Source organism: Aquila chrysaetos, chromosome 16 (assembly GCF_900496995.4).
Source record: "Aquila chrysaetos chrysaetos chromosome 16, bAquChr1.4, whole genome shotgun sequence".
Taxonomy (NCBI): domain Eukaryota; kingdom Metazoa; phylum Chordata; class Aves; order Accipitriformes; family Accipitridae; genus Aquila; species Aquila chrysaetos.
Window position 1 is genome coordinate 13,585,340 of NC_044019.1, and position 13,622 is coordinate 13,598,961.

The following is a 13,622-nucleotide window of genomic DNA, read 5'->3' on the forward strand; positions in this document are numbered from 1 at the left end:
CAAAGTTCCTTTGCTGGTAAGTGCTATACAAATACATAGGATAACATTTGCAATAAAGAGGTGATGGATAAAATAGGAGACACAGAGAAGGGAAGTTTTTTACAGATGGCACAGAAAGCGATTAAGTAGCTTGCCCAAGGTTGCAGAAAGAGATTGTGTGAGAGCCAGAAACTGAGACTATGTCTGCTGAGTCATAAAACATGAGTTTGCTCATCTGAATTTTTTCCCATTGCATAAATGCCAAGGAGCTCGGCTATGATATAATACACATAAGTTGCTTTAATGTAACTGAAGTCAGTAAACAGAGAGTGTTTTCATCAGCTTAGAGAAAAGAAGAAAGACCTTTGTCTTACAGAGGGTGGAAAATAAACTACTTATCTGCAAGAAAGGCAGTGGCCTAGTCTTCTGGGTCACTGCTGGGCAGTGTCACCATTGTGCTTAATTCCAACAGGGAGATGACTCACTAGTGTTGACACTGTAGCACTGCTGTCGGTCTCTCTTGCACATCTGATTTCCTTGCTTTGGGCAATTTTTTACAACTGTACCCATCCTCCACAGTTCTTCAGCTCATTCAAAGTTTCCATAGCCAAACTCATAGGTCTGGAGGGAGCTATGTGAAAATAATGCCTATCTGCTACAGGTACAGGGAGATGCCAAGGGAGGCTTGCAGCTAAGTGGTGAAGTCCCTGCAATTTACAGCAAAGAGAGGAGGGAAGAGGGCAGCAGGAGGGAATTGCATTGCAGCACACTGCAGATTGAATGGGGAATTCCTCCTCTGGAGACTGGTTGTGAAAAAATAAAGGATCATCTTGCTTCCTCTTCACAGGAGGTCAGGCAAGGCAGAGAGCTGGCATCAGCCCCAGCCAGCTGAAATTAGCAAGAATTAGCAAGAAACCCAGTGTCCAAAAGCAACCTTTATAAAAACTAAGACCCTTATATGGCACCAAAATAAGGCAAAGGAGAGCTTCCCAGGAGGACTGTGGAAACATCAGCACTGTCCCATTACACAGTCCTTCATGTCTGCCTACAAGGCAAACAAATAGCTAATTCAGTCACTAAAGAGATTTGATGCTTTCCGTGGGGGCTGTGGGAATTGAAGAGGTGGTATGACACAGGATGGTAAAGAAACAAAGCTGGGGCAGGGGGTCCCAATGTGTAGGAAAAAGCCTCCAGTTGGCAGGTGTTTGACTGTTTGCACAGACTATCAGCCTTTGATCTGGCGGAGTACTCACAGCTATTTAAGTTGCAGCATTTAAGCAGTTCATTGAAGGCAATGTGGCTGTATCTGGGCTTGGAGTGTAACACACCAACTAAATGCTCTACTACACTGCCGTCTCGAAGTACTTCCCAAAAATGCAAGAATGAGCCTCTCTGGCATTGCCTAAGCTAGATTTTTGCTAAACATTTCCCACCAGTCCACATCAGCTCTGATGGGGAGATAGCAGCAATGTGGACTCTTGAGCAAAACAGAATTTAAACTTGAATGTTAAAGGTCTGAGTCCATGAAGGATTTTTAGAAGGCCTAAATACATTAGGAGCTCAGATAGCATTGATTTTGCACATTCTAGAAAGAAAATCTGTACCTCAGAATCCATATATGTTTCTAGAAAAATAATTTGACTTTCAAGTTAGCACCTGTTCTCATCTCCAGTGGAATTTTACGAAAAAGCAATATATTCCTCTGTAGGAAGCTAAACCTAAACATTTATTAACATAACTTTAGACACTCACATTTGTAAAATGTTGACCTTCCTCTAAAATATTGCTTTACTAACTGATTTTTCTCATTATCTAAAAGTTGTACATGTAGTGCTTTCTAACTAAACCAATAGGTTGGGTGTGAAAATGAAGACTATGTTAAAACAAACCTAGGAAAAAATTCTTGAAAATTTGGGTCTGTTTGGGTGGTTCCTGCAATTTGTCTTTTCATAAAATGGCCTCTTTTGCCTGGGGAAAAATTTAAATGCTCTTAGTTTTTGAATGTTGTCCAATGAAAATTTCTGAAGGTTATTTTTTTCCATTTGAGAACAGAAACATGTCCGCTCCATGCTCCCCTGCCCACAGCTGTTAAAAGATATGTAAAAGCACAGAAAAAAGCCCAACCCAAAACATTAGTTATTAAACTTCCCCCTTCCTCTTATTTTGCAATAACAGTTCAGAAGCATGCACAGTCAACTTTTCATCATGAAAACTATTCTCATCTAAGTTACTAATACACCCATAGAACTGATAAGCTAAGAATACTTCCTGAATATTTTTTTTTTTAATTTCCACTTAGTATGTATTTCCATGCTAAGCAGAAGTGTGTTCTCTACCCACTCCGAAATTCATAGCCAAAGACACATTGCCTGCAGAAAGGCAGACTTAAGGAGGCTTTTTTTCTTGTCTATTTTTTCCTATCTAATGCTTTTGCTGGTTATGGAAAGTTGTTCAAGACTGATCACTCAGAGTGCTCTGAAAGAACTTCTATTAGTAACAACCAAGGCTAATAGGCCAAGGCAGCATATAAATAGGTTTCTTCCTTTAACATCAGGATCCCTAAACAAAGAGATCTATTGATCTTCTAAACTATAATGCAAAGCACTCAGTTTTCTATATTTTGCCTACGAAAGCTGCTCTTAACTTCCCACCAGGAAAATGATGCCAGGCTGACTTCATAAAGCACCCTGAAAAAGGTTTGAGCTCTTATGAAAACTGGAAATTCCATGGCTATTCTTAATACTCTTATAAATATTATTAATATTCTCTGATTAATATTCTGTTAAGAATATCCTGTATTATCTTCCTCTATGAGTTTTTACTGAAGTAGCATTATACAGATCCTTACTACATAAGCACACTTTGGCAGCAGCAGGAAGATAATTTTGAGCACCTGAGAACAGACACCCACACCACTTGCCACAGGACCCTGAGAGGACCTCAGTGGGTGGGAGCTCTGTCTCTGCCCAAGGGGCATCTCTGCTGCTCTTCAGTCTCATGAACGTTGCTAGTGTTGGCCTTGCTTGAGTAAACTGTCCACCAGTTGACTCCCTGAATTTGAGCATCGAGCTGCTTGCCTTGCTAGTCCAGGCACCATGTTGTGCCACCCCGGTGTTGTGTCGCTTGGGATTTGAGAAGTTTGGTAGAACTGGCCACACTGGAACTCAACCAGGCAAACAGTGACAGCTCTGCCACCATGGCAGGTGCTTGTGTTATGCAGGAAGTGAGACCTGACAGATGATACCAAATCTCATGTTAGCCCACTATCTTGTAAATGACAGTGGCCAATAGCAGAAGCCTAGGGAATAAAAGAAGAGAATAACAGTGTGCTAAGCATGTAGTAATGCTTTCCCAGGGTCTCTCCTGCAGGTTTTCTCCAGCATCCAACAATCTGCAGCTTGGGGCTCTAGGATGTAAAGATATAGGAATCTGTAGCACATCTACATGGTTAGACCCTGACATTGATGCTTCTTGTAGGAAAGAACACAATTTATCAAGAATCAAAACACAGATGCTTCATTCTTCAAAAGTTAATTCAGACTTATCAATACTAGAATCATTTCATGAAAGTTGGAGAATTTTATGGAAAAATAAATTAAAAAGAAAGAGGGAACTTCCCAGCCTGCCCTGGTCTCATACTCTCTTGTCTGCACCCCACCCATTTGACCCTGTTGAGCTAAATTGGTATCAGTGATGTGCTTAACTGCAAACTAGGTAAGGTTATGCCAGTGGTACAGTCAGTCATCTTGTCTTAGCTAAACCATTTTCAGAGGAGCAAGAGGAAGGACTAGGAAGACCTTTGTAATGCACACAAGTATATCAGTGCTTTTATGGCCTGGTAACTGGAAGCTCTACACATGTTTCAGTTGATAAGGCAATCACAAGGCTTTCATTCTCATCTGAATAAGAACATTTAATCTTTGCAGCATTAAGTCCCATGTGCTAAATTAAATTTCCTGCCAGCTCAGCAAACAGTTTTGATACTTTGAACTGCATTGTACATGCTTTCCTTTCATCACAGGATGCATTCTTTCTCAGCACCAACAGCCAAGATGAGAAACACCACTTAGGCCTGGGAGCTATGTCTGCTTCAGCACAAGTATCAATATACTGCGGTCAGTGAGCTGTGGTATTCAGAACAGCCATCAAACAGCAGGCAGCTGGGGTGCGATTCAGATGACCAAGCAGAGGTACCTGCAGTAGGGGCAACTAGGTCTGAACTAATCACTGCAGTCTCCTTCAACTGTCCACGGAAGTAAAAGGCTACTTAGTTGGCACAGTGCAGCTCATCTGATGCAAGCAGCTGGGCAAACAGCATCCTAAAAGTGCCTCTTTCTCTGCGTTGATTTTTAAGGCTGTGCAGAGAATTAGCTTAGGTGTAGACAGCCACATTGCAAATCTCTGTGGTCAGGAAGGAAGAATCTGACTTTCAGTTCCCTCCCAGTTCTAAGCTAATAAAAGTCTTTGCCACAGTAGGTTTGGGGAGGCTTCTCTATTCCCCCTGCTGCAACTCACTCATCTATGAGTGTGTTCCAAAATGCTTCATACTTATAGGTGAAATTTTGCATCTTCATTCAAGACTCGTCTAAAAACCTAAAGCAGAGAAAGCTGGTCATATTTTTCTTTCAAGGGATGAGAAGGAAGAGGGGGAGCAACTGATGGCATTATTGACAAAGCAGAGGTTTTTTTCGCATCATAAATTGTCAACAAGTTTAAAACATTGCATGTTGGTAAAGTTTGCCAAATACTTGTGCTGATTTTGTAAACAAAGTTTTAACGGTTTTAAATCTTTGTTAAACTTTCCTTATTTACATTTTATTAAATAAGAGTGGGTGACAGTTGTGATTAAGAAGATTTTAAAGAAACAGAAGTTCTATGGATGCTACAGTACAAAGCAAAGGGTAGATTGGGGGAACAATACACAGTGAAATAAAATTGTCAGGGGACAGAAATTCACTTGTCTTTTGGTCAGCTCTATTCACAGCTCAGTCCCTTCCCAGCTTTTCTTGCATCATCTGGAGTTCATAGCGTTTTAGAGATTTGCTGGCACAGGTTCAGAAGTATAGGGGGTTTAGCTATTAAAATCTACTCAAAAATACACTTTTCTTTGTTATACCAGTGAAACATCACAGGAAGATGAGTTTGACCTACAAACCTCAATTTTGCAGCATCCCAAACTCCAGCCTTACTTGATCAGAGTAACTGAACATGCCTCTAAAAGAAAAGCTTAATTTGCTATAAGATGGAATTAAATGTGTATAAACAGAAACTAGGTTTTGGCAGGCTATCCTCTTTCCTAATCCCTCAGTATTTCCCCAATTACTACACAGCCCAATCATTCTACATAAGTTGTTTTTATTAACACTACAAGAGGCCATCTGTCTACAAATACCCAGTCAAATAATAGAAGCCAACACAAGAATAATCAAATTCAGCTACTGACAGATCTAAAAGATTTGTGTGCAAAATAAATATTTACTTTTTAGGCACTTCAATAACATTCTGGGTGTTTTCCAAGCATTTATCATTTCAGGGTGGCAGGGAACTGTAACAATTCTTTCTCCACCCATTTCAAGAATTTTTACTTTCAATCACCAAAGATGATGTAACATGAGGCCTTTCCAATCTGCATCACCCTGTTATCACACCCCCAAAAAATAACAGCACATTCTGATTGCAAAAATTCTGCCTCTCTTAGAGGTGTCTCATCTGAAAGATCAGAGTTCCTCTACACAACTATGGCTGTAGCAATGGGCAGGTCCTCTGGATGGGTCCCCTGTATCAGTTTAGATGGATTTGGTTTAGTAACCTAAACTAAAATACTTGGATTAGTTGAACAGTTTCTGTTAAGAACTATTTCAGATTTGTTTTTAAACACACCAATTTGCATAGCTTCCTTTAAAAGCTTGAGTTTGAAATCAGCATTGTTTGTCTATTTCAATATTCCCGTTGAAAAGGAGAGAGAAAAGGAAGAAAAATGGGGAGGCTGCATAGAAGTAACCTGCTGCCCAGTGCTGGGAAATACAGCAACTTGTATTGTATTGTGCCATTATTTTCTGCTATCCAAAGTTTCCGTGGGGACAGAGGAGATGACTGAAAACATTAACTATGAGTTGCAATACATCTCTGAGCAATGAACATAACAAAATGCGTGAAAGCATGGAAGAGGGTGGTTTCCCTTCCTGTTCAACAGTCTAAGGAATGATAAGTGATCTGGTAGCATGTAGCTATTTTTCAGCTACTCCTCAGCTTCCATGTTTCACCACTGCTCATCCAGATGCCTGAGAGGAATACCCACTTACCCTATGAAAGAAATACCCTGGTAGTCATAGTGCTTGCCAGGGGAGGCTGTTGCTGCACTGTACACAGACAGTTGTACAGCTGTGCGCTTCCTGCTTTGCCCCATGTAGGCTAGAGCCCCCAGCCTGTTAGCAGAGCAGTTACTTTTGTCTAGCCCTGATGCTGGGAGGTAAAAATTCAGAAATGTTACAGGCACGTTTGATCGCTCTGTTACACTGATTTTCACCGACTTGCCTCAGAGCTGAATTTGCCTCAGTGGCCATGATGATTCTAACCTGTAATTGTAGGTTTTAAATTAAGTGTCAAAATATATTAAAAGCAGCTGATCACAATGAAAACAAATTTAAATATGACAAAGAAAGATCAAAAGATTTTATGGAAATGGACTAGATGATTTCTTCTTGAATGGTTATCTCTGCTTTAATACACAGATACTTTAAATAAAAGCCTGTCTTTCTTAGAAAATCTTGCCTTCAAAATATATCCTGGGATTTCTGGTTCTTAAGAGAATGAAATACACAGGAGGGATATCTTTTCATAACTACCTTATGTTGTAGAGTTATGATATACTCAAAACAATGACCATAGTAACTAAAAAGGTACACATACAGCAGGTTTGTATAAAAAAATTACATAAATATTTGCAATATGGTCTGAAGTATTATCATTACTGCTTAGGGAACTAAAACATTTCACCAGGGATAACTACACCAGCCAAAAATCAACTATTATGTAATAGCTGAAAAAAAAAGAGGGAAAAAGGGAGAGGGAAAAAAAAACCACTCTGCATCTTCTCATGGTCCCTGGGGTATCTATCCAGACCAGATGTTAGGAGGGAAGGATGTGCTTGTACAGCCTGCTGCACAACAAATGACACAAGGACTATGCTTCTTGCAATAGGATAAGTAAAGAGGTGTCAGAAATGCTGAGGAACTCATGCTTGTGGAAGGCAATGGGGAGGAAGAAACTCCTGTGCTTAGTTGTAGGTCTCACTTTCAGAAGAGGAGGGGCCAGTTCCTGGCTGTGATGTTTGGTAAATCAACTCATCTCTTTGTGCCTCGGCCACCTGTATGATGGCTTAAGCCAAATAGCAATTTTGTATCATTCAGAGCCATATTAAAAAAATGAATCATTAATTTTAAAATCAAATAGTCATACTAATAGATATCAGTTATTATATGTTGCTATACAATAATATAGTTGTTATAAACTATATTTTTATCTGCTTTGCAGATAAAACAGTGCATTTGGAAAACAGTTCTTCAACTATGAAAACTACACTAATAAAATGTATTCCCCTTCCTGCGTAAGATATACTGTTATAAGGCACTTACCATCCATGTAACTGTGGCCACATTCAGTAGGAGTTGTTTCTTTTTTTACTAGCTCAGTAGAGTGAACACAGTATGACTTCAGAGCGCAGAGAGGGACCAGCAATAAAAAATGCTCTTCCTCTGTTAAACCCACACACCATTTTGCTGGGCCTGAGAAAAGGATGGACAAGTAGCAGGAGAGTTAATGTCAGGAAATAATAATAACACTAATACTTCACTAATTACTCTTTTCCTCTGCACTTGATCAAAAGTGAGATTAGGACTGCAGCTAACCAAAAAATAAACCCCCAAAATTTATGTTAAGAATAAGAGGATACATCTGTTTCCTGCCTTAGCCAGATCTGCTCACCCTTGTCATTAGAATAGCTGCACTGAGACACGAAGTTCTGAAGATTAAAGCTGAGGGTCACTATTTTTACCCAGAAGAGCTCAAGAATATGCGTAAGAGTAGTTCATTATGTCATCTCTGCCTGTGACAATGCAGAAGTATTGCCAAATGGGGAAACTCCTAATTGTAAAAAGCTCATCTGAGTGAAAGCAAGTGAGAGATTAAGTAAGTATCTGGCCCAAAGAGTCCTTTACTCCATTTCTGGAAGTCAAAAAGACAAGCTTACCATGGATATAACTAAGCACAGCACTGACACTTGGCTATAGCAGGACTTTGCCAGTATGTCCAGTGTGTCTCTGTTCCTACAGTGGAAAGTCCTTTCTGTATTTTACAGCTGGGAAAGAGATATTTTGAAAATGGACTCCTTAATTTAATTTTTCTTTTACATATCTCAGTTTTGGGCTTTTGGCAGGGTTTTTTCAAAGATGAAATTTGCTACAAAAACTATCAGAGTGGGAATACCTAGTCACACTGACAACTTACTACCATCTGTTCACTGGTTACTCATGAGTGGTTGGAGTCCCCTTTGTACTAAGCACCGCATGTATGCATAGCAAATGAGAAAGTGCCTGCCCCAAATAGCTCAGAATAGACAGAGCTAAGATTTGCCCAAGACTGCAAGATGTACATGGCGGAGCTGGGAAATGAGCTCAGGTTCTCTCATTTCAAATCCAATTCCAATTCATCTTTCTTTCTGAAATGGATTGGAAACTGTCCTATGTCCTATGTCCTAGCAACCTTCTATCTTCAAAATGCCTGAACTGGGTTTCTACAAATCTGAGATTTACAAAAGAAAAATACCTTTGGATCCCTTTTTAGTTGTCTTGTCTTTTTTTGTCTAATATCTCAGGACCTGCTTGGGCAGTGGGGAGATCTGAGCAGGGAGGGAGAAAGGGAGAAAAGATCCCTGCTCAAATAAACAGCCTGTTCCTGCTCCTCGCTCCTCCCTTGCCCAAAAGATCTGCTAATATCACAGAATCTATGGTGTAGAAGATTTTCATGGCATCCTGAACCATTAACCTACGGATCCTGGTGTTACTGCACTCTTAACTCAGGCATTCAGTTAGTCCAGTCCAAGTATATGCCTGGATTACTGGCATATTGGAGCCTCAGAGCCAGGGAGGTACAGAAGGTCCAGAGAAGCAATGTGCAGGAATTGCATGTATTGGTGCAGTGATTCTTTCTGTAGCATGCAAACAGCCAAGACCTGTTGTGTGCCCAAGGAGACAGGTCTGTGTTTGTCCTACTGATCTGCAATCAGGCCTGTTTCTCAAAGTCCCTCCATACACGCACATAGAGGAGGTCAAAGCTACTACTGCAGGTCAGGAGCTGTGCTGATGACCATGCAGCTGCTCTGTGCTATGTCTGCAATAACGTTGTATTGCCACCAATTCCTGAACCCAGGAGGTCCTCAAACAGAGCTCTTTTACCCAAGCTTTGCAAGGAATTAGTTTTTGGACCAAAAGGCACTGAATTATAATGTAAATGAAGAAATATGGAAGGTGGTGCCTAGGTTTTTGACAGCATGATTCACAGTGGTTACTTTTCTCCTTTCAATGAAAGCGATGTAATTAAGGAAAGCACAGTCAGGTCAAGTTTGCCTTGCAGAAGGAGACAGAACTACAGTAACTGAAGCACATAACAGAGTGATGGAAAATCAGCACTCCTCCACAGTTCATGCAATGAAGCACTCACAGTTCAGCTTTGAACTATTCTGCAGTGTATTATTTTGAATAACACATTACTTATATGCCTGGAATAAAGCATAGGAATCTTAACACTACATTGATTTGACTCTGTAAGTGGGTAACTCGTAAATCTTCTTAATCAAACAAATGCATCCAGGCTGAAGATTAAGGTTGTTTTTAGGATTTTTTTTTTAAAGTCACCACCGCCAAATTTCAACTGTAAGGGAAGGTGTTATATGTGCAGTTCCTAATGTTACTGCTCAGCCAGCAATGAGATTATGGTATTGTTAAATTGAAGGAATTCCTGTTCCGTGGTGTTGTTTTTGGCTGATCCACTATTGTGGGTTAACTTCATGTGATGTATTTTCTTTAGAACAAATTTCCTTCAATTCATCAGCAGAGGTTCAAGCTGCTCTGCTAAGAGTTTGTGACATTTTTTTGGAAGTGGTTATGAACACACCAATGAAAAGTTAACAGATTGTCAGGAACACTCCCTTGGGAATGACGTTTCTAATTTTTCTTTATTCTTTATCTTTTGTTTATCCTTTTTTCCTTTTCAAGACTATATCTTTCCAGCCTGACAAAACTGTTGTGTGGACCTGTCTACTTATGACACAATCCTAGAGAGCTGCAAAAGAACACAGACCTGGCAAGAACAATCTAATTATCCGCTAGAATGGAGGCCTTGAGCAACAGAAATTCAAGAGCAAACCCGCAGTTAGTGGTTACTGTAGACTCTGTTCCTGGCTCTCTCACAGACTCATTGGATAACCATTGCCAGCTGATTACAATCAGGTATTTCAGACCCACCCATAACGATAAACATCAACAAATTATCAGTGGTGCAATTGGTGCAGAACAACCAGCAGGTCACCTGTGGAATTGTCTCTAAACAAAAATAGGTGTGTTCCTATGCTTCACAAAGGACAGAAGCAGCCAACACACAGTAAAACTGGAATGAGATCTCTGACAGTCATCTCCATCATGACAAGAGTATGCCATTAAGTATTTAGTCAGTGGGAAGAGGCATGTGATTGTAGCTAACATAGCTAAGTCATCAGTCTTGGTGATTACAGATAAGGAAAAAAGTATACTCAGCCAAGCAGTGGAGAAAGATGGATTAAAATAATATGATGTCAGTAAGAACAGGTAGGGGCAAATTCTTTTGCTTTCAAGCAAAAGAATGCTTGCTATTTATTTTCCTCTGAAGTGCTTTATATTTTATAGAAATGGACCATTTTGAAAAATTCTAATAGGCTCACTTAATACAAATGCCTATCCAAGCCTCTTCAAATCCATTGAGAGAGGCAGAAAGGACTATTAAGAAGAAAAAAACAATGGAAACAGTCAATGAATGACCCTTGTCATACAGCCCTGTTCAAACATACACTTTCCTTAACAAGTGCAGTAAACTGCAGCTTTGAATTGGATGCAGAAAGAAATATCCCCCCAGAAAAATTAGATTTAGCTTAGCCGTGAAAGCTGCTCTCTTTAATGTGGCAACAACAGGAATACAAGAGCTTCACATTCCCCTTTTATATGTTTAACCTTTGACAAAAAGGTTAAACACTTTCCTCAGAACTGACTCACATCAGGAAATGCAAGAACTATACTCTCCAGATGAAGCCTGGCTAGCTGCAAAACGCAATGTCAGCATCTAAAGTGTAGTAAAACAAGGATTCCTTGTGCAGTTCCTAGTACTGCTACAGGGGCAGGAAGTGGATCAGCAAGAGGGTCTTTTCCAGACAGGAGGGAGCTGAAACGGTGACGGGAACAATAAGGAAGTTCAGGGCGGGGGGAGACTTGGCTCCAGTTTCAAACATCTCACTGAGATCTATTTTAAATGCGTTGATGTATTAAAATCCCCCTAGCAACATAGCAGGAAATTTTACAAAACATTAAATGGAATATCTATGAAAGCTTTCCGTGTTTTCCATTCTTTGCCTTACAGGTATTTTAGGGCCAGAGTCTCATCTGGTGTTAATACACCTAATTCCCTTCACTTGGCTGACGAATGTCAGCTCAGGTTTGGCTGGATGTGTTGGTTTATTTATCAGAAGACTGGTGGCCAAACTCCTGAACCGCAGTAGCACCAAAGTCATTCAAATCTGCAAGTACTTGGTACCTCTGAAATTCAGGTCTGGGGACCAGACAGTGCCACTGATTCTTACTTCATGCCCTAACTGGCTAGAGATGTACGCCAGGTTAAACACAGGCCCCGTGAGGTGTGACGGAGTTGTTTGACGAGGGCTGAGGAACGAAGGCTGAAGAAATGAGGAAGTGCTGAGTGCTGACCTCTACCCCGGATAAAGCATAAGGAAATGATCAGAGGTGAGTCCAAGGGTGACTCCCCTCCTCAGCTTAGTATTTGAAGGGGGCCACCTATGCAGGACCCAGCATGAGAAGACCCAGGAGAGCAGGTCTTCCACCTGGAGTATGCTGGGGAATAGGAGAAAAGAAATCGCTATGAACATGGCAATCAGCATCTGGAAGTAAGGTCTGCCTGCATCCGTGGACAGACCATGGCAATCAGCATCTGGAAGTAAGGTCTGCCTGCATCCATGGACAGACCATGGCTGGTATGACAGCTGGGCAACAGAGATCCTCAAAAGGTCTTGGTGTGGGTAGATAGTGCTACTCCCCTTCCCCATGGCATACTCTGGGAGGGAAAGTGGAATGTAGGAAGTGAAGAACCAAGCGCTGTTTTCAGGAGCAGATCCTCTCTGACGTGACCCCTGAGCACTGAACTTGCCATCTGCCCCAACTTAATCCCTCTGCTCCAGCCCCCACTTCTCTGATCAGCCTTCTTCCTTCTACATTGTGATATGACTCATTCTTCTCTGGCAGGAGAAAGCCTGCTAGAAAGTCATAGGGCTCTAGGACTTCTTGCTCTTCCAGGCTTCCTAGCTGCCCTACCTTTCCCTGCTGCTAGCAACCAACCCACCCCCTGCCCGGCTCATCCCTCTCGTGACATCATATGGCCTCACGCTACCCATGTTTTTTGTGGTGGCAGCAGGAAGCAAGACACAGGGGAACACTCCTCTTGCCTGAAGCATGCATTTTAGGGTAGAAGGGTGAGCTGGCACCTCCACTTGGCCCAGGACACAAAAGCTCTTGAAACCACAGCACAGTGTAAGGAGCTTAGGAAATGGTTGTGGCCAAGTTCCCGGTTCCCTTCTGCACAGTAAGGCAATTGTGAAACTCTCTGTAGCTCAGCACAGCATGGGATGGTGTCCGGGTGTTGTCCAAAAGTATTCCCTTCAAGACAATGTGCAGAGAGGATGTGAGGAAGAGGCCGTTCCAGGACACTCTTGACTCAGAGAGAACAGAGCTGCTTGTCACAGCAGCACAGACCCCTTCAGCCAAGCTGGTGTGGATGCAGGCTTCACAGCATATTAAGACATGGAAATGGAGTCTTCTCTGCACTGAGCATACAAGGATGTGATCCTAAACCATAAAACAAAATTATAGAATAAAATCAGATCTGTAGGTGTGATCTGTCCAGCATATCTAGAGAGTGACAATGCTCTACTATCTGCTGTCCTGAAGGTCTCTCTCCTGCTTCCTTCATTATATGTGCAGTATAGCAAAGGGTAAATTCTAGCTCTGGAACCTTGTGGGACTTCTCCCATGATCAAGAACAAATTCACTTTAAAGGAAGCAGAAACTGGCTCTTAATTAGTGATTCTATTTCCCTCCAACACCAAAGCAAAATAAACAAAAAGGAACTCTTCTGCATTTGAAGAGTACTCAAAAATCAGGAGTTTTCTTGGACACTAGGATGAAGACGTATTGCCAATGCGCTGATCTTCAGCACATGTTGTACTGCACAGTGCTAACAGGGGATGCAGCCATGACCTCAGTGACCCCAGGAAATCCACCACTGCAGTAAACTACAGAGTTATACTGGGTTTACAAATGGCAGTGAGGACT

The 13,622-nt window shown here is 41.3% G+C and overlaps 1 protein-coding gene across 2 annotated transcripts in view; it reads right to left on the reverse strand.

Moving 5' to 3' along the window:
• The window catches only part of PTPRJ (protein tyrosine phosphatase receptor type J), a 98,843-nt gene extending 91,036 nt beyond the window's left edge, over positions 1-7,807 (reverse strand). Inside the window, exon 1 of one of the 2 annotated variants that reach the window (XM_041129256.1) lies at positions 7,614-7,807. The gene's annotated coding sequence lies outside the window, so the exon portion shown is untranslated. The remainder of the gene's footprint in view (positions 1-7,613) is intronic. The other variant, XM_041129259.1, reaches the window with a different exon arrangement.
• Positions 7,808-13,622: the final 5,815 nt, after the last annotated feature.